This window comes from Urocitellus parryii, unplaced genomic scaffold (genome assembly GCF_045843805.1).
Source record: "Urocitellus parryii isolate mUroPar1 unplaced genomic scaffold, mUroPar1.hap1 Scaffold_40, whole genome shotgun sequence".
Classification (NCBI taxonomy): Eukaryota; Metazoa; Chordata; class Mammalia; order Rodentia; family Sciuridae; genus Urocitellus; species Urocitellus parryii.
This window is the reverse complement of record NW_027553586.1, coordinates 2,170,874-2,197,186: the sequence shown is the minus strand read 5'-3', so window position 1 is coordinate 2,197,186 and position 26,313 is coordinate 2,170,874. Positions and strand designations below refer to the sequence as shown.

General features: G+C 36.3%; 1 pseudogene; it reads right to left on the bottom strand.

The window, feature by feature from the left end:
- LOC144252305 (growth factor receptor-bound protein 14-like) overlaps nucleotides 1–26,071 on the bottom strand; it is a 147,991-nt pseudogene extending 121,920 nt beyond the window's left edge.
- Nucleotides 26,072–26,313: the final 242 nt, after the last annotated feature.

Here is a 26,313-nt window from a genome sequence, read left to right as displayed (position 1 = left end):
GTGGAGGGGGGTAGTAGAGAATAGGAAAGGTAGCAGAATACAACAGTTACTATTATGGCATTATGTAAAAATGTGGATGTGTGACCGATGTGATTCTGTAATCTTTGTAATGTTTTGAATAACCAATAAAAAAAGTAAAGTCTAAAAAAAAACTGAGGAGACATTTTCTCCCGATCTCCACACTCCAGCCAGGAACATATTAAATGAATTACTCCTTTACCCTAAATGAATCAAATCTATCTGGCTTCCTAAAATATCTGCTGATGATTCTCATTTCAAAAGTTGATATGAGTGGCTGTCACATGGTATTATGGGTAGGTGCTCCTTTTGATATGATAACTGTTGTTTTGTTTCTCTTCTCAAAACATGGACAAGTTTAAAAGAGAATACTGTTACTTGAGAAAGGTAACTAAATTATTCTAACTTTTCTATGTAACTCACTGAAAACAGTTCCTGAGTAGAAAGCAGCAGAGACAGGTGAGGGGCACCAGCACCATTCAGGTCACTGACCCCTCTGTATTCATCTAGAAAAGTGGGGCTCTCCATACACACAAGAGTAAACAAAAAATACCTCCCCAAACATCTAGGTCTCCTTCACAGACATTAAGAATAGCATAGATACAGTTCTCAGGTGCTACCTTCTATGATCACAACTCCTGTGTAAAACAAGCCCTTACTACAAGGCATTGGGACCTCTTGCCCCTATCACACCTGATTCCAGTCAGATTCACTCAAGGAGCAGTTCTTTTAACAAATGGGGTTGAATAAGCAAAGACCAGCTAACCAAACTCGTGATCAACAGCAGAATGACTTTCAGTGGGAAAAAGTAAAAATAATATCTCACTTGTATTCTAACAAAAATAATGAAAATGGAAAGGACTTTATTTATAACAATTTTTTTCCTATGATTAAAAGGACACTAAATAATAATTGCTTCCAAACGTTTGGCTGCTATTAATATGTCCATGCTAATAACTCTAGATTCTAAAAAAAAATTTGGAGAGATTTAGGAAAGGATTAAGATAATAAAATTCATCATTTTTTATACACAGATGGATTGAAAGATAAGAGTAAGCTGACAAACTGTAGAAAATATTCACCTTAAAGTGATTTCTATTATAAAAATTCATTACATTCCTTAGTTTCTTATTTTAGGGCTAAAAAGTAATATGATACAAAGATGAAAAGTTATTCTTCCATAATTTAAAGCAACATGACTACAAAATAGGGGCTATTTTTCTATATCATCTATTAGGCTTCATAATCAACATTATTTCATGCCACATTCCTGGAACTGAGCATGTCATCTGGCACATTGCTTGTGGGTAAATGTACCTTCCTTGGTCACAGTCAGGAAGAACACATTTTTAACCTAAGTGGAAACACAGTTTTCAGAAAAGTGCATTAACTGATCTGTAACACAGGCACATACATCTGAATTTCTAATATACCCAGTATTAAGGAGTGCAGCAAGAATAACTTTAAGTTAATAAACTTTAAGTTCAGAAATAAATTTCTGTGTTAATGCACAGAAATTAAAATTAAGTGCTAAAGAAGGTAAAAGATGTGCCTGTGTGTGTCTGCAAATAAATATCAAAGTTACATTTGGTAAAACTCTTAGAAGCACTGCATAGTTAATGTAATGCATGACCTATATTTTGACTTGTAGTTTTTGCATTTCCTGGAAAGCAGTCTGCTTTTTAAGGACCTGGAACTTAAAAAAAAAATTACTGCTAGAAAGCCAGAAAGTAAAAACATACACATGTGTATATTACAGTTTTTAAAATTTGAAATCATTGGCATCTCTATAATAGGCTACAACAATCTCAGAATCAGTATTAAAATAAATAAGCAAACCCATAAAGAAAATTAATTTAAAAAAACACAATGCCAAGGAAAATGATCTATAAATTATCTTATTAAGAATCTAATCCTCAAATGATGTAATGACATAGAATATACATTCCTTCAAATATTTAAAATATTTTACTAACATATAACATTATGTATTATAATTGAATATTTCATATATGTCCTACGATTTTTATCGCAGACCATACACATATGCTATCCAAGTATAAAAAATTCAATATAACATCATACATACAAAGTATAACTTTAGTTGACCAAAAGGAAATGGTAAATGTATTGTAGTATGTATTTGTAAAGTAATAGCAAATTAACATAACATAAATATAAAATAAAATATAGGTTCAAAAAATTGATCCTTACCATTGGTGATATACTCTGAGAACTGCAGCCACTTCTGTCTTGATATGGATGCATATAATTCTGGTACAGCTGCATGGCATACTGCAAAATAAATAAACAAAAACACAATGCTACAACTTTTACTTTACTACCCTGGTAATTCAATAAAATATTATTTCATTAATCATATATCATCAGTATAAAAAATAATTTTGTAATTTTCCTTCAAACAGACAAGTAAAGCAACCAAAATTTTGACAGAAAATCTTTTAATGCCCTTCAACAATACATTTAAAAAAGATATGTTTTTAATTTGTTTGTTTTACTGAGGCTCCCAAATTAAGGTCTTGCTCACTAGTATTATTTTATACTGGTATTACTTTATACTGAGACTTACATTTCTACTTACATACTCACATAGTTTGCAGCAAAATCATTTGGACTGGTACCTTGTCTTGTGAAAAGGAAGCTCACTTGGGAAAGGTGTCATACTGCACATTCCAAAGATTTAAAAAACCTCACATATGTCCTAAGCAACACTGTAAAATTCACTGTCATTCTGATGATTGATGAATTAATTTGTCTTTGGTAAAACTATCAATTGGGCCCTATCTGGAAAATTCTTGGCTCTATATCATTCTTGGTTAAATATTATTATAACCAAGAATAATTATTCTCATAATACTTTTGGGCTTCATATTCAGAAAAACAAAACACTGAGGAGTCCAGCTGATTTCAGAGTTTCAAAATAAAATGTAGCAGATTAGAAATGTGGGGTCTTCACTTTTAGGAGGTAGCATCTGACAGACTGAGCCAGCTGGCCATAATGGGAAAGTAGGAGGTCTGGATTCTAAAGGGATTATTAGTTTGAGAAAAATTAAGACTGCTAACTGCCATGAGCAAACTTGTCCTGAAGGAATCCTCATCTGAATCTGAAAACTACTCCTTTAGATCTAAGCTATTTTGTTGAGGGGTGGGGGGCGGCAGTTATATTGGCAGCTTTTAAATTTTTATTATTTCAAATTATTTATTTTTATACATATTTATTTACATTTTGGCTACACTCCACAATTCTTTCCATTTCATGAAGATATAATGAACTTCATGTTAGCTCTCATCAGCCCTGTTCCATCTACTCCTTCCACCTGCATGATGTTGGCATTTGGCAGGGTGGTCATTGTGTTCTATCACCTCGAGGCCCCAGCAGCACCTGAGCCAGCAGGTGCTGGGTCTCAAATGGGCCTGACAGTGGAAGTGTATATGGAAGGTGTGGAGGATGACTTTGAAGAAGAATGTGCTGCTGTTGATTCCATGTTGGCCCTCATGAACTATCCTTATCACCTGGAGGAGAATGACCATCTCCATGCCTGCCTCCGGGGGCTGCCAGAGTCCAAATGATAGGTAAGATGGCAATTCAGTGGCAGGTCTAAAAGCCCCGCCCCTAAGGGTGCCAGCCCTTAGGTTCTTCAAAACCCCAATCAGGCCACAACACTGCTTCCGGGGTCGAGCTCTAGCCTAAGCATCACCACCTAGCTCAAGGTTTCCTGGTGGGTTTTCCTGCCCATGCCACCCTTCTGGCACCTCCCTTTGTCCCACCTGTGCCAGCCCCTATTGACCTGCAACCCTCTGGCACCAGGTATGGGTCTGTGACCCACATATCTGTCTACACAACTTCTGAGCAACACCTACTCTGCCCAGTACTTGAGTGTCCACCTTAAATGGGCTTCCTTCATGTACCCACACAGGTGCACAGACACACACACTCACAGACATGCATGAGCGCGCACGCCCACACACACACACACACACACACACAGACACACACACACAAAGAGTACTGTATAGAAAATATTGAATGACACCATGAAATCAAATCTTACCCATAGGATAAATTTTATATAAATAGTTCAACAGTGCTATTTCTGTACTAGTTCCTTGAAACTAATTCTAACAAAGTGGATACATTTGGTAATTAGGCAAACAAACAAAAAAAATTGGGGGGAGGGGATTGAGAGAGTCATTGTTTCAAGATTATGCTTCTAACATGAATACAAACCCACACTCATTTAAAATTCTCTGTGCTGACTTCTTTATCCAATTGTTTCCCAACTTTTAAAAATTATTTAATTCAAGGTTTGAAGGACATTAATGGGACCTAATGAAATTCACTTTAAATCAACTCTAAGCCTACAACAACTTTAAAAAGAAGAAAGAAGAGCTTAATTCCTAGTCAAGTTCATTATGAAGTATAGATAATAACCTCAAACCAACACTTTCACAAGGAACATGAGGATTGGCTACCTTCTTCATTGAAAAACCTGCTACCTACAAATAAGATGGTTATCTTCCTAGCTGTATTGTTCCTGACACCTGCAGTGTTAGGTAGGTACCTAGGTGCCATTGAAGACCTTTAGTAGGCATTTAACTCTTGTCAAGGGTAGTCATGGGCCAACTTTAACATTTCTGTGTCCTATGGAGGGGCAGATAAAAGAATGAAATACCACAACAGAGAAGCCATCAGAGTTCTAACTGAAGGGAGAGAAAGAGAGAATATATAACTGGGACATTCTATGTGAGCAATCCACTTTTCTAAGTCTTCGATGTTCTACAATTCTATATGTAACTAGAATTTCTCCAAAGAGAGGCCAGATCTGTTAATATTCAAATGTAAGACAGACTGTGTCACTTTCATGTCTGGTTTTTCATTGGCTACAGGTTAAAGGCACTCCTGGATGTTCGCCTCCTTTTCTGGCATCATCTGGAAAAGTTTTGTCATTGAAATAAAAGGGAACACTGTTATGATAGGTAGAATAACCATCCCAGAAAGATGTCCACATCCTAATCCCTGGAACCTGTGAATATGTTAGGCTACATGACAAAAGGAAACTGAGGTTGCTAGCCAGCTGACTGTGGGATGAGGATTATCCTGGCTTCTCCACGTGCACCCAATGCAATCACCAGGAGCTTATAAGTGGAAGGGAAAGGCAGAAGGGACAGAGCTAGAGAGTTGGTATCAAGAGAAGGACTTGGAGTGATACTACTGTCTTTGAAAGTGGAGGAATAGCCACCAGCCAAGGTATATGTGTGGCCTCACAAGGCTGGAAAGGACAAGGGAAGTGGTTTCTCCCCTGAAGACTCCAAAGGGCAAGCAGCCCTGCCAAGCCTTGACTGTGACCCAGTAAGACTCATTCTGGACTTGAACTAAAAGAGTATAGGATAGCTGGGAGGAGTGTCACATGCCTACAATCCCAGTAACTAGGAAGGCTGAGACAGGAGGATCACAAGTTTGAGGCCAGCCTGAGCAACTTAGCAAAACGCTTGACCAAAATAAAACATAAAAATGTGGGGGTATAGCTTAGTGGTAGATTGCCAAGTTTATTCCACAATACTGTCAAAAAGAAAAAAAGAATATAGGATAATAAGTTTGTGTTATTTTAAGTCTCTAAATTGGGGGTAATTTACTATACCAGCTATAAAAATCTAACACAATAAACCATCTTTGAACTGGAAATCTGACTTGAAAGGGTCTTAGAGAATAATCAGATGAGGGGAAAAGGCAAAAAGGGAACAATCTTCCAGAAACTAAGCATCACCAAGATGTAAGAATTAAAGGAAATTTTTGACATATTTCATTGATTCTTGCAATTGCATTTCAAAATACAACATTTGTCTCTTCAAAGATGGCACAAAGCCAGACATTATGTGGAAAGTAACAGGTATCCATGACTCTGAGATGAAAATGATTCAGGAAAGCCAGACTTGGAACAGGAAGAAGTTTTACAGATATCTTGACTAATTTATTTCACTTATAATTTCATATACACATATACATATATCAATGTCTACATATATAGACATATGTACATGTATATATAAGTAAGTCTGTGCATGCAAAGGTGAAATATTGCAAATTTCTAGGTAAGTCTAAATAAGTCTATAATAACTATTTAAATAAAAGTAAAACAAATATCAAAAGTGATGTAAAAGTCACCTGTCATAATTATATTGGCATCATTTTTTAAATTTTTTTGTAATATCACAAAGTGTATCCTCGTAAAATCAATGGCAGCTGAGATTCTCTGAGATACTGCTTAATGGGTACATTTTGTGGTGATGAAAATATTTTGGAATTAGATGGAAGTGATGGTTGCACACTTTGAATGCACTAAATGTCAATGAAATGTTCACATTAAAATAGTTTGATTAATTATTAATATCAGAATTTTACCTCAACTTAATTTTTTTAAATAAAAAATAAAAATTTCCTCCAAAGCTAGTCTGATCACTTATCTGATTATGATTGTTCTATCCTTCTTTACCCTGATCTCTCTCTTACCCAGGATGCTAGTAATGTTTTGAAGTGCTACCGAGTGGCAAATATGGAAATGGCAGCAGAAAAACTTCTAGGTCCAAAGTGGACCTAGAAAATACATAAGCTGAGAACTTGATTATGTTAAGTGAAGTGTACACTCTTCAGCCTAACGAAAGGGCAGAACCCAGGGATTCTATAAGACTCCATTTCTCTGATTTTAACATCTAAATATATCAAAAAGCTAGTTTTAGAAAACACACTCTGTTAATAATCTAAATCTTTATGTGGTAATAAGTGAATCATATATGCTATGCATAGAATATGAAATCTATAAGTTAATAAATTATATTAGTGATCAGGCATAAATTATAAAGAATATCTGGGTAAATGCTGAAACTTCTAATTTAAACAAAGGATTAAGAAAAATAGTAATTTGTATATTTTGGCAACTTTGGCAGTAAATGATACTAAATAAAGTGCCCAGACATACTCTTTGTATTTTACTTTTTCAAAAACAAAAACAAAAAAATTCAACAAATTATGCTTATGGAAGTTGTAATTTCCATTTAACACCCAAGTGGATGATTTAAAAATATGCTCATAGGAAAATCATACAATTTTTTTGTGTTCTACTAGAAGTAAGTTGTAATTCTTAAGCTAGAATGTAATTTATAAAACACTTTAATGGAACATAAAACAATCGCATGAAACATATCCAGGCAGACACATTTTAAACACACTTCACACTGAATTGTAAGCAATGTTGTATAAACGTAGACTAAGTTGTATGTGAGAGAAATCCATTCAGTTATACTGGATATGGATATAATACTCTTGCAAAAATAAAAAATAAAAATCAGAGAATTTCCAGAAATGGAATATTACTTCATAAACAAAAGATAAAGTATTAGCCCATTCCACTTTACTCTGCAAATGTTTATCTTTTAGATTAAAAAATACATGCATTTGGTGGTGGCTATGTTTCTTCTTTCTCATGCAGCCACAAAGATTCATATTAGGATTCACTCTTCTTTGCATTTTCAACTACAGATATTTTCAAACTTTTATGGTACTCACAGCATTTAATAGAAATTCATGCCTCCAGTGAGATTATCTTAAACAATCTAATCGTGATCACCCAGCACATCCTACTCTGCTCTTCTTTTGCACAGAGCATTTTGAGGTCTCGGGGTCCTCCTGCTTTGTTAGGCTAGAAGGGCCACAGCACATTGTTTATCGTTAATGCATATCTTGAAGGTAACACCTGTTGAAATAAAAGCCACTAAAATTCTCCTATATATAAGAGAAAGCTGTCTCTTTATTAAAAGAAATTAAAAGAAACTCAAGCTCACCTAAAAGGCTGAGGCTTGCTTTATTGATCTACCAAAATATTAAGCCTGTACCTTAAAGCAGAATCCATAGTTAGTTTGTGCTCCGTGGTTTTTTTTTTTTTTTTTTTTTTTTTTTTTGACCGCCAGAGACACATAAATATCACTAGTGCCAAATTCGCTGAAAAACTGCAAAGGCCATGGTTCCTAAAAAAATACATAGGAGTCTTGAAATGGATACATGTTTTGCAATATTTCTTTTTGTATGTTTATAATGTTACATAATGTATTCCTTGGGCAAACATTACCTAAATACAATTTCAATATAATATGACAAAAAGAAAAGAAATTTTTTAAAAAACCTATGTCACTACACCCTTAAATAATCAGGAACTTGATACAGTTTTATTAAAATTAACAAGTGACAAGTGATGTTCATTGGGCTGTTTCCCTGCCCTTCAGACTGCCAGCTGATGATTGGCTCACAGTGGCCCCAGCAACATCTAGCTGATTGGCTCCTCTGCGGTGATATTCATTGGGCTGTTTCCCTGCCCTTCAGACTACGGAACTGCTCATTGGGGGACTTCTTTGGCTCCGCCCACGCGACCCAGCCAATCGGCCTCAAGAGCAGGAGGATTGTGGGAGGTGGTGTGGTTTGTGTGGGGAGAGGCTTCTGGAAGCCGGTGGTGGCAGTTGGGCTCTGAGGGTTTTTCCTGAGGAGCTGTTTTGTTTGGCGTTTGTAGTTTTAAAAATAAAGTTTGTTTCTTTTGACAAGTGGCTCCTGAATTGTGCCCAGCCAGACTGCGGCATTTGGTGGCCCGTACGGGGATCGAACCCGCGACCTTGGCGTTATCAGCACCAATACAAATAAATCAAGGAACAGACAGACATGGGTTGGATTTTCACAAAGGGCCACTGAGACAATAAAAATTACCTGGAAATCAGAAAGACCAGTATGGGCCCTTGACTAAAGAAAAGATACAAGTAGCCCATGATCTGGTCAAACAACAATTAGTGGAAGGACATATACAACCTTCTGTATCTCCCCATAATACTCCCATTTTTGTCATCAAAAAGAAATCTGGTAAATGGAGATTATTGCAAGATTTAAGAGCCATTAATAATGAAATGGTCATTATGGGACCTGCTCAATCGGGGATTCCTCAGTTGTCTGCTTTGCCAAAAACTTGGTATGTTTTAGTTATAGATATTAAAGATTGTTTTTTTTCAATTCCAATTCATCCTGAGGATAGTCCACGTTTTGCATTTACTATCCCTGCACTGAATCATGAAGGTCCTGATCAGAGATATGAATGGAAAGTACTCCCTCAAGGGATGGCTAACAGCCCAACTATGTGTCAAATTTATGTTAACAAAGTAATCCAGCCACTTAGAAATCAAAATCCTGAGCTACAAATATTTCACTATATGGATGACATATTATTAGCACACAAAGCTAAAAACACATTGCTAGAATGTTATGCCACACTTACAAACTTATTAAAAAATTATAATCTATAGATAATCTAGATAAAGTACAATTAAATTTTCCAATTAATTATTTGGGAGTTCTATTATCCTCAACCATGGTCCGTCCACCAAAAATTCAAATACGAGTAGATCAACTCAAATCACTTAATGACTTTCAAAAGTTATTAGGAGACATAAATTGGATAAGGCCTTATCTAGGTATTCCAACAGGAGAATTGGGACCTTTATTTGATATCCTAAAAGGTCCATCAGATCCAAATTCACCCCGAATGTTAACGCCTGAAGCAAGAAAGGCATTAAAAATCATTGAAACATATATGGAAAATATGCATTTGGATAGAATTGATATAAGTTTGCCTTTATTATTTATTGTACTATCAACAAAAAATATTCCTACAGGAGTATTTTGGCAAGAAGGTCCATTATTATGGATACATTTATCTTATTCTCCTAACAATATTCTTACTAGGTATCCTGAGGCTGTAGGACAATTAATACTCAAAGGAATAAAAACAGCAAAGGCAGTGTTTGGAATTTCTCCTAATAAAATTATTACTCCATATACTATGAATCAAATTGATGAATTAGCTAATGAGTTAAATACTTGGGCAATAATCATGTGCAAATCTAATGTTTCATTTGATAACCACTTACCATCTAATCCTTTATTGTCTTTTTCGTCATTGCATCCTGTAATTTTTCCAAAAATGACAAGAAAAACACCTATCATGAATGCTCCAAATATATTCACTGATGGGTCAAATAATGGTACAGCAGCAATAGTTACCCCTGATCGAACTTTTACATTTTTAGTACCCAAACAATCAGCTCAAAAGGTAGAACTTAATGCAGTATTACAAACTTTTGTGATGTTTAAAGATTCTGTATTTAATTTATTTTCTGATAGTCAGTATATAGTTAATGCTATAGTATCCCTTGAAGATGCTGGTAGGATTTCCCCTTCTTCTACTGTTTTCTCTTTATTTTCCACTATACAAAGTTTAATCTGGGACAGAAAAGATCCATTCTTTATAGGACATATCAGGGCACATACAGGATTGCCTGGAGCCCTTAGTTTGGGCAATGATTTAGCAGATAAAACTACACATGACGTACATATTTTCTCTATACTAGAAGAAGCTATAAATTTTCATAAAAGGTTCCATGTCAATGCTAATACTTTACAAAAGCGTTTTAAAATAACTAAGGAGCAAGCTAGACAAATAATAAAACAATGTCAAAATTGTGTGACCTTTTTACCACAAGTTAATCTTGGAGTCAATCCTAGAGGATTAATACCTAACCATATTTGGCAGATGGACGTCACACACTTGCCAGAATTTGGAAAATTAAAATATTTGCATGTTACAGTTGATACTTCTTCTGGATTTTTGATGGGCTCCCTTCATGCCGGAGAAAAAACTAAAGATGTTATAGCTCATTGCTTACAAAATTTTGCCACTGTGGGCATTCCAAAACAGTTAAAAACAGATAATGCCCCTGGTTATACGTCTACTTCTTTTAAACAATTTTGTTCATCATTTGGCATTACTCATATAACAGGAATCCCATACAATCCACAGGGACAAGGCATAGTTGAAAGAGCTCATCAAACTATTAAAATGTACTTATTAAAGCAAAAAGACGGAATTGGGAAGGGGTATATATTCCCCAAAGATAAACTTAAAATAACCCTTTTTACTCTAAACTTTTTAAATTTGGATTCATCAGGACTTAGTGCTGCAGAAAGGCATATGTGTCCAAAAAATGTACTAAGCCCAAGGTACTTTGGAAAGATATTCTAACAGGACAATGGAAAGGTCCTGACCCAGTAATTGTCTGGAGTCGGGGGTCTGTTTGTGTGTTTCCACAGGAAGAACAGCAGCCGATTTGGATTCCGGAGAGATTAACTAAAGTCCTGACCCAGTGATTGTCTGGAGTTGGGGGCCTATTTTTGTGTTTCCACAGGGAGAACAGCAGCCGATTTGGATTCCAGAGAGATTAACTAAAGCAATTTCTACAGACCAAAAAGAAGATGATTTGGCTCAAATCCATAACAGCTGATATCCAAAACTCCAATTTGGCTATCCTTACATCTGCAACAGAACCAGGATGCTTTTTTCAATATCTATTTTATTCTATTTTGTTTTTTGAGCTCATATAGACCTAGGTTAATGTTTTGCTGATCAGTTCTATATATTTTTTTTTTACTATAGAGTTTTTAAACATTGCAATGGAGATTTCACCTGTAAAAAGTTATAAGGCCTTTACCATTATGTTATGTGTTGTATGTATTATATTATGTGTGCACACTTGTGTTTTGTGTTTGAATGTACATATGTCCATATATCATATATGATGAGTGCTCATAAAAAAAAAATGGATCCAAAAATTTTTTTTTATTCACGTGATTTAAATAGTTTAATTTAAATTGGGTAAATAACTGTTAAGAATTGTTTTAATATGTAAACAAAAAAAGGTTAACAGATCTGTTTGTTTACTTTCACCTATCCTTTTCATTATATTTAATAATTCTTTTCAAGATAATGTAAATTGTTAAGAAAATTGTTTTCTTTTAGTGCCTTCTAGAATGTTACACAATTATTAATATTAACCATTATTGACAAAATTCTTATCTTCATCCCAGTGCCAGTGAAGACAATGTAAATTGTTAAGAAAATTGTTTTCTTTTAGTGCCTTCTGGAATGTTACACAATGTTTTCTTTAGCCATTATTGCCAAAATTTCTATCTTCATCCCAGTGCCAGTGAAGACAATGTAAATTGTTAAGAAAATTGTTTTCTTTTAGTACCTTCTAGAATGTTATATAATTTTTTCTTTAGCCATTATTGCCAGAATTCCTATCTTCATCCCTGTGCCGGTGAAGACAAAGATAAAACTAATCTACAGTCTCTGCAATAGCCATCACTGAACCGCTTAACTCACTTGTATGCATTGTGAACTATCTGTTGGTGCAGCGACTTGTGGTAGTGTTGGAGTATTTTTGCTGATGATGTCATCGGTGGTACAATTTTTCCAACAAGAGCTGTCAATTGGCTTGGTATATCTTCCTCTCTTCTGCTTGTCATGATTGTTCAGCTATTTGGGGGCCAACAGAGGTGAGGCAAAGAGCCTCACCCCCCCCGCCGGTACCTCTCCACAGGTGTGGCTGTATACTGGACCGGTAGTCAATGACGGGTAAGATCCAATTACAATGGTACCAACCTAAGACAGGAGGCTGACGCCCTGAGGTCAGCTCATCCGAAGACGGGTAAGGACCATATGTAGTATTGGACAACCTAAGGCAGGCACGGTCCCTAAGCCACATGCTTGTTGTTTAAACAGAGAGGGGGAGATGTTGAGAGCCACAGCCAAAGGGGCCCCAGAAAACTTCCAGCTGCCAGCAAACTCCCAGCTGCCGGCTGATGATTGGCTCACAGTGGCCCCAGCAACATCTAGCTGATTGGCTCCTCTGTGGTGATGTTCATTGGGCTGTTTCCCTGCCCTTCAGACTGCCAGCTGATGATTGGCTCACAGTGGCCCCAGCAACATCTAGCTGATTGGCTCCTCTGCGGTGATATTCATTGGGCTGTTTCCCTGCCCTTCAGACTACGGAACTGCTCATTGGGGGACTTCTTTGGCTCCGCCCACGCGACCCAGCCAATCGGCCTCAAGAGCAGGAGGATTGTGGGAGGTGGTGTGGTTTGTGTGGGGAGAGGCTTCTGGAAGCCGGTGGTGGCAGTTGGGCTCTGAGGGTTTTTCCTGAGGAGCTGTTTTGTTTGGCGTTTGTAGTTTTAAAAATAAAGTTTGTTTCTTTTGACAAGTGGCTCCTGAATTGTGCCCAGCCAGACTGCGGCAATGTAACACATGCATATGTGCGGGCATACACACACACATTCTATTTTAAACTCTCTATTGTCTTTATTCATCATTTCCAGGATTCAGAGAGAGAAGATAGGAAACAATGACTTTTGAACACGTTTTCCTAATCCAGGTTTCAAATTATGGTATTTCCGTAAAGGGAAGTAGGTTGGTTTGAGCTTCTGTAGCAGTTAGGAAAAAGGTAAAGGGGACCATGTGTCCTGCTTCATTAGGCTACAACCACGCCTCATAGTTGTGTACTACGTAATACACCACAGGAAACAACCAGAAGGGCTGTGTGACTATCTTGCTTTACAAGAAGGAAGCTCCTATGGCTGAGCTCAGGGAAATTATCTGGCAGTGGACTGTGTCTGATTTTCAAGGCAAACTGGTAACATGAACAGCTATTTCTTTTCTGGGAAATCTCTGAGAGTTAGAGCTGGTCATGGGAAATCATTGGGTCATATTATTCTGTGATAGGTTAATAACTTGGAGAAGTACTAAATTCTGAGGTTCAATGTATAATAAAAATTGGACAAAATGCATCTGTTCTCTAAAACTTTGCCATAGCAGTATGGTCTCAGGTCAGGAAAATCTTTATCCACTAGGATCTTTTTGAAAATGCAAATTATCAGGCCCCACCCCAGACCTAGTGAATCAATATCTGCATTTTAACAAGATCTCACTGATCCCATATGCACTAAACTTTTGTAGCAGTGTGTGTGTGGGCGTGCGCACACATGCACACAGAATGAGAGAGAAAATATTCAGCAATATTAGCAACCTTATCCAAAGACAAAGAAATTTCATTGTAATTTATAAATAGGCTTTCACAACTATGACAACTAGTAGAGCAAAAATTTATCTATGTCTCTGTTCTTAAGCATTTTAATCTAATCAATGACCATAGTTCTTAAGACCATTGATGAATAAGGCAGAAAAGAAAATAACAAAGATCTAGCATAGGACCAATGGAAAAATGGGGAAGGAAGGAAAATGTACTCTTACTGTTATATTTTTAAAAAATGTATTCCTTGATAGACACTGATTTGATAATTAAATGTCTGATTTATATGAACATGGGATAAAACCATCCCTGTCCAGTGATGCTGTAGAAGTGAATATAACTTGATCATTCAAATGAAAGGAAAACCAAGCTTGAGAAACACTGGAAGGCAGTAAGAAGCATGATGAGTCTTTTTGTCTTGACCAATTTTTGTTCTTCTATTTAAGGCATAACACTACAAGCCTGGGTTGGCATGGTTAGCAGAACTTAAACATGTATGTGAGGGTATAAGGGAAGAGATGGAAAGATAAGTAGAGATTTCTCTGCAAATCTAAGTTACAGACAATCTCCAACACTTACAGTAGAGGTATTTAACTCCCAAACAGCTGTTACATCTTCACAAAGTGAAATCAATCAAACCTCCTCATTGAGAAGGACAGGACACAGCCTCCATGCCAGGTAAAAATGTTATATTTGACTTTAGATAATCTACACATTTTGTATCACAATCACTGAAGAGATCTAACATCCTCACATTTTTACTTTGGCAGAGAACATAACGTCATTTCCATATATTGACTGAAACATGAGCTAATTAAAAGAATATTATGCACTGATGGATAGCAAAGTCAGACCCTGAATCTTTTAGAAGGAACATGGCCTGTTCTGTTATATAATTAATGAGTGGGAGGGAAAGGAAATGAAGAGTAAAGTGAAAATAAAATGGGCTGTGTGTTTTAAAGAGAGACCTGTTGAAGAAGTAAGAATATAGGAATTAAAGAGACATTATCACATCTTCCAGTCAAGAATCACTGTGGTAAGAATGAGATAAACATGATTGACTGGATTGAGAAGCCATTTCTCTCAGTCTTCCCTTCTTCCTCTTTTGCAGTACTGTAGATTGAACCCAGTGCCTCATGCATGTTGAGCAAGTGCTCTTCCCCTGAGCTACAGGTCCAGCTCTAGAAGCCATTTGTTTTTCTCATAAGTTAAAAGTAAAATGTTAATCCCAGCAAACATTTGTTTAAAATATACCTATTATGTTACTGTATATAATAGAAACATTTAGGAAAAGAGCAACCTCATTGAAATGGTTAAGATGGAGCTTAAAACCTTAATAATAAAAGTAGACAGTTATTCATCCTAACATTTTAATGTAGAAATTTGTAAACTAGTTTAAAATGCCCAAGAAAAGCTCATCAGAGAATAATGGCTTCATCCTTCTCGAACTAAGATTACTGTTTCTTAGAGAGTGACTTCTAATGATTTTTTAATTGATTTTATTCCTTTCTCTATCTCTTTCTCCAGGAATATTTCTCTAAGAACATTATTAACTGCTTCCTCTTCTTTTATATCAGCCTGTCCATGTGCCATTTGATATGGTAGCCATTCCTCTCTTCTCTCCAATGCTGTCCATTCCAGGTCAGATTCTACTACCTCCACTCTGGATTACTGAAATGATCTTCTAATTAGTATCCATACCTCTGGTCAATTTCTGTCTCCCTCTTTCCTCCAGTATTTCCTCATTGCCTCCCCTATTTCTGACCCCTGATTTCTCTCTCCCTCTATCACTTTCTCTTCTTGATATCTTAAACTCCTCTCTGTGCCTATCTTAATCTTCTTAAGATACTCATTTGATCATTTCTCTCCCTTGTTAATGCTATTTCAATGGCTTTCTGTGGTGGGTTGAATGGTGGCTTTCCTTCCCCAAAAGAAATGTCCATATCCTAACCCTGGAAACTTTGAATGGGACCTTATTTGGGGAAAAAATAAAAAATAAATAGTCTTTGGAGATGTGGTTAAGATAAGGATCTCGAGATAAGATCATTCTAGATGATTCAGGTGGGCTTTAAACATAACTAGTATCCTTATAAGAGATACAAAAAATTAAAGAGAAGTCCAAGTAAAGACAAAGGCAGAGATTAGAGTTAGCCACAAGCCAAGGTATACCTGGAGTTACAACTGGTCAAGACTAAGAATTTAAAATGTCAAATGATGAGAATGGGGAAAATTGTCAAATAAACAATAAATGAGGGGCTGGGGATGTGGCTCAAGCGGTAGCGCGCTCGCCTGCCATGCGTGCGACACGGGTTCGATCCTCAGCACCACATACCAACAAAGATGTTGTGTCCGCCGAGAACTAAAAAATAAATAAAAAATTCTCTCTCTCTCTCTCTCTCTCTCTCTCTCTCTCTCTCTCTCTCTCCTCTCTCACTCTCTCTTAAAAAAAAACAATAAATGAACATCTCCAGCACAAAAGAAGAATATGAGTTTGCAGATTGCATGTATATGCAGACAATCAGGCAAGATTTAACAGACTTATTTCAACAGACCTAGAAATGCAACAGGGGAAATTGCCAAACACAAATAATTATAAGAATAATTATTTCAGAGAAATGACAGTTCATCCATAAAGAAGGAACAGTGTTGTCACTGACAATAACAAATTCATGAATACAAAATTAAAATACCCTCTTATGAAAATCTTCAAAGGAATATTACTTGAAAAATCTCAATGGATTGCACAAAATATCAACACTTATAAACCACAGACTATTAGTGGTCATAGACTATACATAGAAACATAGAATAGACAGTGCTAAAAGCTATGGAATATACACATGTCTAAGAGACCATATGTATGGATGTGACTATCTCCACATGTATATCTATGTAATGGTGTGTATAGGTCCAACATACCAACAAACCAACACATCCATTATTCCCTGATCATAACATCATAAATTCTTCTAGGAATTTATCATCTACCTAAGGAAAGACAACAGCACACACAAAATAACTAAATAGTAATAAAGGACTCAGATGGGTGTTACTAACTGTTCTGTTGATGTTGATTAAGAGAAGGTCAGAAGTGAGCAAGACCAGTCTTATGACTGGGATATGTGGAAAAGTTGTAGCTGGGCACAATGGCACACTCCTGAAATTCCAGCCATTTGGGAGGCTGAGGCAGGAAAATCCCAAATTCAAGACCACCTTCAACAACTTAGCAAGACCCTAAGAACTTAGGAAGACCCTATCCCCCACAAAAAAATATGAAACTGACTGTGGATATACCTCAGTGGTACTGAACATTGAACATCCAATCTTTAGTTCCAAAAAGAAAGAAAAAAAGGTGCAGGTGCAGGGAGAAAATTAAAGGTATAATCTATGTTGGACCTCAAAACCTTCAGTCTTGGATAGAGAGAAAGGAGTAAATTCAGGGTAGGGAAAAATTAACAACATATGTGGTACAGAAATAAGAGCATCCAGATATCCTCAAAGATATATAGAAACTAGTTTGAAATAAAACTGAACAATTTTTAAACATATCATGATAAATCTTTAAAATACAAAAAATATCACCACCTCCTGATATCAGGTAATAAAATCATAAATATAACAAAGTAAAAAGTCTGTTTTAATTTACAGCTAATAATCTTACATAACATATTACAGATACTTAATTTACCTTTGATGTTCCTTTAGTAGAAAAATATAAACCATATCTTCTTAGAAGGATGTAAATTTTTTCCAGGATTTCTTTCCCTGTTCTTCTGCATGTAAGAAGCCATGGATTTCAGTATATGTGCTTGAACTTAGAAATATCTGGAAGAAAAAGTTAGACTCTCCCCTAATATTATGGAAACAATGATTTTGTAGCCTTTTACCAATCAAATGTAAGTATGAAAAACTAAACAATATCAATATCAAACATCAAAATTATAAACTAGTTGATTGTCTTTTTGTAAAGCTGGATATCATCTATAGGGTGAAGTCCTATATTTCTCATCTTTTCCCATGTTTTTTTTTTGTGAGTTGACAGGTTTACCTATTGATTTCCTTGTGTTATACCATAGAAGACCACAATCCTGATTCAATTATTAAAGACAGGAAGTTGAGCCAACTTCACTTTGCTGATGAGAATATACAACCTCTTATCTTCCATAGTTCTGTCATGGGGCAGTATGGCAGGCTGAGTTTTTTCCAAAGAGGACTGCAACCATATTTCCCATCCCACGTGTCCTTCTGCAATTGCATCTTGGCTTTAAACCATGAAAAGGTGGATTTTGTTTCTCCATCCACCCTGAATCAGTGTAAGCCTATCACTGCTTGGACCAAAATAAAATTGTAGAAGTAACCCTTTGCCAGTTCTAGATATGTCCTAGCCTGATGGCTTTCAAACCAACTTGACTTCTGCAAGTCAGATGCCACACAGGAAATGTGATTATCTGGAAACCCCCGTGGGTGAGAAGCCCAGTGAAACTGGAAAAACTCTGGAAGACGAAACGCCTCACAGAAGGAGAAAGAGAGGACAGGAGTTGAGTGTCACAGCATGTGTGGTAAAAGGGACAGCTTAGAAGGGGACCTTGAATCTTCTCTAACCACTGAGTCAAAGTGCTTCAGAGATGAAGCAAACTCTTCTTAAATCCCTGCCCCTCAAAATGGTTGGCAAAATGCAGGTGGGTCCTTTAAACCATTAAGGTTTGGAAGACTGGGTTATACAGTAGTAATTAACTGAGATGGGGGCACACATTGGTCACGGAAAGGAGAATGAAAGGGAGTCACTCTGTGTGTGTGGCCATGCTCAGTGTCCTTAATAAGACACTGGAAGTGCATTAATGTCTCATTAAAAGAAGAAAATAGAAATCCCTATGAATAAACAAATGGAAGAACTGAAAGTAAGAGAAATTATTAACTACAACAATGTACTTTATTTTTAAAGTCTATTCAGGGAAATGCCAATAGTACATATTTACATTTTTAAAGTAATTTACTAAATTTTTTTTAATTTAATGAGCCACAGATATTAATTAATTGACATGTAAAACAGGCAAGTAGTTTTTTTAGTTTGAGTGCTTTCCAAGTTATTAAACCAAACCAATTAAATTTTTAAAAGAGAGTTATGGAGGTCACACTAGACAAAGAAGAAACCTTTTAAAAAGTGGAGACATTGCCTCAGTGGAGAGAAGAGGTCAGGGGCACATGCAGGACTATCTAATTCCAAAGCCTACATTTTTTCTTGTTTTTATGATTTGCATTAAAGCAATATAACTATGTAAGAGGAGGATTTGGGAAAGGAGATAGAAGGAAAACCTCCACCCCACCACCGAGTCACAATACAATAGTGAAGCCTACAGGGAGCTGAGAGTTGGGAGTCCTGAGGTTGTCATTTACCCTAACATTCAGATGGAGGGGGGCTCTGTGAAACCCAGTGGCATAGAAGCAGCCTTCAGAAAAACATCTGAAAATTAATCATATTTCTAAAATATTCTGAAGTATGAAAATAAAGCATGCCCATATTGAAAAGCCCACAGGAAACAAATCTATGGTAGATATGCCTGACTAATAGATTAAAATCATATTGTATTGGAAATATTAAAAGTTATCTTTATGAAATACCAGAGAATACTGAGTGAGTTCAGGAATGCCTAGAGCTTAGCTTCAATCCTTATGAAGACATAGCTCAACATTAACCTGTGAAAAACAACTGCAGAGCTTCTGATACCAAATCTACCAATCTATCAAAATTAAAATAAACTGTTCATTTATTGTAATGACAATATCTTAGGAAAATGCTCCCCCCCAAATAACTGCTAGTTTGGAAGAAATGAATCTAACAGACACAAAAGTAAGGAGATTTTTAATTAGATAACCAGCATTCATGATTCAGCTAAGAATATCTTACAATTCTATGTCAGTATTTCTGTCACAGCTATTAAAGATGTTGGTATATGAAACAAATATATCTGAATATCCCTCCATTCATTTAATTGCTAAGTATTTTATCACAAATAGAATTGAAGGTGTTTATTATAAATGCTAATACTATGTATCTATTGATAAAATGTCTTCAATTTACTGAGAATTTTGATTTTTCAAAAGAATAACATAACCTATACACACATCACAAAGCAAAACTCTAAAGTTTCCTTTCATAGCATACATTTTTAAATGTTTAAAATCCTTTGACAACTGGCCAGAACTGAGAAGAAATATATTTTTAGGGGGATGTATTGATTTAGGGCATTCTTTACCCAGCTTTTTGTTTGGTTGGTTCTTTGTTTGTTTGTTTGTTTGGTTAGCTTTTTGCCACCCCCCTCAAAAAAATTAAACATTCAAGTCAACATGTCAAAATATGAGCATGCCTAATAAGGACCTAAATTTTTCCCATTATTATGTGATTTCTTACATATTTTAATGGAAATATATATTTACTTGTAAAATTTGTGTTGGGGATATTTCACCATTGGTTTCAGTTGCAAAAGACACCATATGCTCTGGAAAAAAATACTGGCAAAAATAAAGGATACATTATCGCTAAACCCATGCTAGAAAAGTTTGAATTATGACCAGTATAGAAATCTAAAGCAGAAGATCCTTAAGCCAATGTATCTAAAATCCACATTAAGTGCTTCTGAAAATGCTGGTCCTTGGACTGTACCCTCAGGCATTTTCCCAGGTAGAGTTGGGCCCAGATGACAGTGATGCAGAGAGATGCTCCGACCTGGAGTCATAGGACACTGCCCTCAAGTTGACAATGAGCTTGTTCCCACATCTCTTCCCCAAATCCTCCAACTACTCTACCAGGTACGAAAAGACTACTGACCCATTTTACAAAATCAAGGCTCACAGAAGTCAAGGGCAAAGGCTGTACCCAGGTTCACAGTCAAGAACATAGAGAAACAAGGACTCAGAGTGGGAACTAAAAGTCCAATTCTTTCCACCTACTGTTTTCCCAAACTTGTTTAATCATAAAATTCACCCACAGCAGTTGTTTAAAATAGAAATTCCCAGACCTCATTCCTGGAGTTTCTGATTCCGTAGGTCTGGTTAGGTCTTGGAGTCTGTGTTTTTAATAAGTACTGGGACTCCCTTAGGTAAATTTTATGATCAGACAAGTTTGAAAAAATATATTCTACTATATTTCCTCTAGGACAGAGTTTTTCAACAGCAGTTCTACTAACATTTTGTCTAATAATCCAGTGTTTTGGGGCTGTCCTGACCCTTAGAGGGTGTTCAGCAGAATTCGAACTTTGCCCACTTTTGGCACTGCTCCTGCTGACCCCCACCCCACCCCCAGTCCTACAACCAAAACTATATCCAGATATTGTCAGATCACCCAGTTGAACCATTGGCTCCAACTGTACAAAGTGAATGTCTCATATTATTTAAATTACAAATAACAATAATAATAATAATAAAACAGAAATGAGCACCAAACCATATTTCTTTAAATACAAATTTTAAATTCTAGCTTTTAATAAAGATTTGCAACAAGAAAACACTTTTCCTTCAAATCTATTTAATTTTTGTTAGAACTCTTATTTTCTTTGTCAAAGATCATCCCATTATGTTTCTATTAATAGGTTAAAATAAAAGAGAATGTAAGAGATCTTTCAGAGTTTGAAAATATTCTATTATGGTGTGTATCATATATTTTTATAAAGGATCATTTCAATCCAATTATCCAAAACTTTGTGTAAAAAAATGCTACTGCTGCAGAGACAAAAACAATTTAAACTAATGAGCCCAGAGGCTATTCTGACTTCTCTAGATCCCTAGTCTTCATTAGAATGTGACATACATTTATTTTCTTTTAAAGAGGATTATAATGAAAGTAGTATTTGCTATATAATATGCTACTCTTTATCTCATTTCTATTTAGCTCAAAAATTATTTCACTAAAAACAAAATAATTTGAAGCATCAAGATTTATGTCAATCTTAAATTTCTGGCTAAGCTACACATTCCCAATAATTACCAATCTATTTTTGTTTTAGAAAATTTTTTACTTAAGTTTCCTAAATATTGTGAAGAAAACTTAAACTACATTTTGGAATACATTTGAGGACCTATAAAAATTTATCTCAAAGTTAAATGTACAGTTGCTTTGTCTAGTTTTTCTCTAAGGCAAGAAAAAAGCAATAATGCCTCCAAAGTAGGTTTACCTATATTTTTTAAGTTAAATGACTAAATGCATCTCAATTGAGATTTTGCAAGTAAGGCCAAAGAAATGTTTTATATGTGTCTGAACTGCTTTTATCATGGTGACTAATCATTGTTAGAATAAGAAATGTGAGTATAATTTTAAAGGGCCAGAATCACTAAACGGAACTGTATTTTATTGATAGTGACCATATTCTTCATGTAAAATTTAACTGATTCATTTGATTTTTATTGACTGTTAATGGAGATTTCACTTACCATTGGGTTGTTAAAGAATTCATATTTGGCATATTTTTTTTTCTAAAGTACAGCTTATTTTCTTCTTCCATTCCCCAGTTAGACAGAACTTCAGTCATCCACTCATGGTCTTCTAGTGTTCTTTCTGTGAAGAATGCTTCAGTGAATATGTTAACAGATAAACAGACACACACACAAATAACTGTACAAACGTTTAGAATAGATTTTTATACATGTCTCATATGCATAGAAAATTTCAACTCAATTCCTAAATATCCAGATTGATAAAAACTCCTCATCAATTTTGAATTAGTAATTCAATTTTTATACCAAAGCAGTCATCTGAAAAGAAAAATTTCATATCACAATGTAGATTTTGCTAATTCTCAATTTCCTTTTATTGCTATGCAAATTATGATATAAATTTAATAACAAACTGCATTAAGATACAAGAGCTACTCTGCCTCCAACTCATCATGGTGCCAAAATTAAAATATTTGTTTCAGGGCTGAACAATTCACCTCATTAAGGGATGAAGAATTTTGACAGATTCAACACACATTTAAGAGGCATAATCTGGGTAGATGAGAAAAAAATTAAAATAGATGCTTTAAAAAGAAAATGTTAATGAAAGTAAATACAGATTTTTTAAAGAACCTCAATTCCTTGTGGTACTTTGTACTTTCAAAACTAATATTAAGGAAAACATATCTTGTATTAACAATAAAGATAATTAGGTAAGGGGAGAAAGCACTGGGTAGAAAAGACATTTGAATGATTGAAGCAATGGCAACTTAAATAGGTAAAACATAATACCAAATCCCTATTTCAATAAGAAACTGTAATGATGTTCATATATTATTATTTATAATAGCCTCAAACTGGAAGTTACCCGAAAGTCTAGTTACTTGCATATGAATATGACGTGGAAAAATTATGCTATGGTGCCAGAAATGTGAACAATGCTGATACAGGATAAATGAGGCATGCAGGGAACCGCTGGGGTAAGGTCAGTGCTGTGTTTCTTGATCTGGATGTTGATTACCTAGCTACATGGCACTCTCTGAGAAGTCACAGAGTTATCCACGTTGGCTTGCTCACTTTTCTTTATGTGTGTCATAATTCCATAAAACATTGGGGGGAAAATGTAACTGTAAAATTATTAATGCAAAAGAGGAAATGGAGAACAGCCAACAAAAGAATAAGAGATTCTCTGCTTTTTTAGTATTTCTAGGAACTTTTCGAAAAGTATCTATGCCTCAGAAATTCAACGCTCAGTAGTGATCTGTGACCTATTGCACCTGAACCCTTGAAAGTAATGTCATCCTTAAATAGAAGCTTATTCATCTGAAAAGAAGTTCTTGACAGAGTACTCAATGAATATGGATGAGTTTGAGTTAAGTGTATATCAACACTCTTGGTTCTGTTCTTAACACTGATTGCTCCTTTTCTGTCTCATTGACTGGCTCCCTTCACTGCTTCTCTTTCCTACGACTTGACTTAGTCCTTCACTCAATACCTTCCTTTGTCCTTCCTCAAACTAATTCACCACCTCCCCTTTTTCATCACATCTGGGAGGCTCCTTCAACTGGAATCTCTGCCTAGAAGTACCTTCAGCCAAGGTCCAGTCCTACCTTCTGACACTCTCCACCAACTCAAGCACCGTTCACCTGAAATGAAAGTCAGTATAGTGGTACTTCAAAATAGTAAACATGGAATTACCATAGGATACAGCAATTCCAGTCCTGTGTGAGTACCCCAAAGAAGTAAAAGCAGAGATTTAAAGATATTCGTACAACAATGTTCACAGAAACACAATCCATAAGAGCCAAAAGGCTAAAGCAACACAATGTTCATCAAGGGACGAATGCATAAACACAATGGAATAGTCACTTTAAAAAAAGGGGTGAAGTTCTGACATATGCTACACCATGGATGAACCTCAAAGTTACTATGATAAGTGAAAAACTACAATCAGAAAAGGTCAAATACTGTAATGCTACCATTTATACAAGACACCTAGAACAGCCAAAGTTACAGGGACAGAAAGTAGAATGGAAGTTGCCAGGAACTGGGGGTGAGGGGGGCAAGGAGTTATTTTTGACTTGGTATAGAGTTTCATTATGAGAAGATAAAATGTTCTAAAGATAAATAGTGGTGATCATTGCATGACAACATAAATGAATTTAATGCTGCTGAACTGCACATTTAAAAATAGTTAAAATGGTAAATTTTATGTGATACACATTCCATAATTTTTAAAAACAACTTAAAGCAAAATAAATTCATCTTTCTTTTTATATCTTAGATTTTTCTCCACTATGATAAGTGTTATTTTTGCCACATTCTCTCAAAGAAATGTAGAATTAAGTCACACTTTCATTTTTCTCAACCTCCTCTCCAATAATCCTTTACTCCTGATATTGCAAGCTATCAGGTGTTATTACTCCAAGTGTCACTCATAACCAACAATTCCTACACACACACACACACACACACACACACACACACACACGCTTTTCCACCATCACTACTATTGTTGGACCATCATTTTTTTCTTGTAAAGCCTCTTATCTCCAAATTTCTTCCAATCCAACCTGAACACTGTTATCACAGCAACTTCCTGTCTCTCGAGATAGTTGTCTGAATGTGAATCCTGCTTAAAAAATTTGTCTACCTCTACTTGTTACAAGATAAACCAATGTAGTTTGGCAACTGTAAGTTATTCATCCATTCAATGAACAAAGATTTACTAAATCACTGTGCAGCAGCTCTTCCTCCCAAACTGGGTTGGTCTCCAATACTGAGTGCCTACGGCCTTCTCTTGTGTTTCCTCAAGCCAGACCCCGCTTACCTGTGACGCTCACCAGAATACTGGCTACATGCCAGGTCTGCTGCTCCTGGGAGCCCTGTTTTCATGAACGCCTGAGCACACTCTCCCTGTTTGCCTCCCTCAGACCCTAAGTTTGTAGAGCTTGGGGCTGAGAACTCCTAGTGAATTTGCTTGCCCTCCGGTAGCCACGCCCCTGGTAGCTGGTGCAAGGGACCTCAGTTGTCAGCACTGTTGGGAGCGGTCGCCAGGAGGCCCACGCCACTCCTGATTCCCTCAGTGTGGCTATAGCGCTCTCCAGGATAACTGGGGAGGGGCCCTTGCAGGAGAACTGTGAGGGGCCTTTAAGGTTTCCCCGCTGTGTGGAGAGGGATGGCTAGGGGATTACACACCTGTAGCCGCTGGTTTCAATGAAGTTATCTCCTCTGCCAGTGATGTCACTTCTCTGCCATGGTGGTATCCCATGCAAATGGTGTCCATTCGTTCCCTTTGCTGGGTGACCAATGCAACAGATGGGTCCTGACTGTCTCTCCCAAGCCTCGTTCGAATCCTGTGGCCACTGCCTATGAAAGCTCGGTTGGCTTTTACCTCTGTAAGTTCAGAAGGGCCAACCAGTTATTTCAGGGGTATCATTAGTGCTGAGTCACAAGAAGCAGGTGAACCGGAGCTTGAATGCAGCTAATCCGGGCTCAGTGTGTGTTCCAAGAGGCCTAGACTGTCCCCCCCAGATTCACGTCAGCTCAGCATTGCCTAGTGATCCTGAGCAAACAGCATTTAGACAGTTTACGACTCCCTATGCTCACACAGCTGAAGGGGTCAGAGACTTGATCTATCGGTGCCCGACGCCATGTTGGATCCCAAAATAGTTCTTTGCAAAAATGCTTTAATTCCATGAAATTTAACCACTTATCAATATTCTGCTTCTTCTCTTCTGAAACTTTTACCCAAGCATATGAATTCTATAACTTCTTCAGAATATCACTGTGGAACCCATCAGACTATTAAAGACAGAACGCAAGGCAGCCTAACAGGAACAAAGGGGATTCTCTGGAAGGCAACAGATTGAGAAATGGAAGCTCATGGGGCCTACA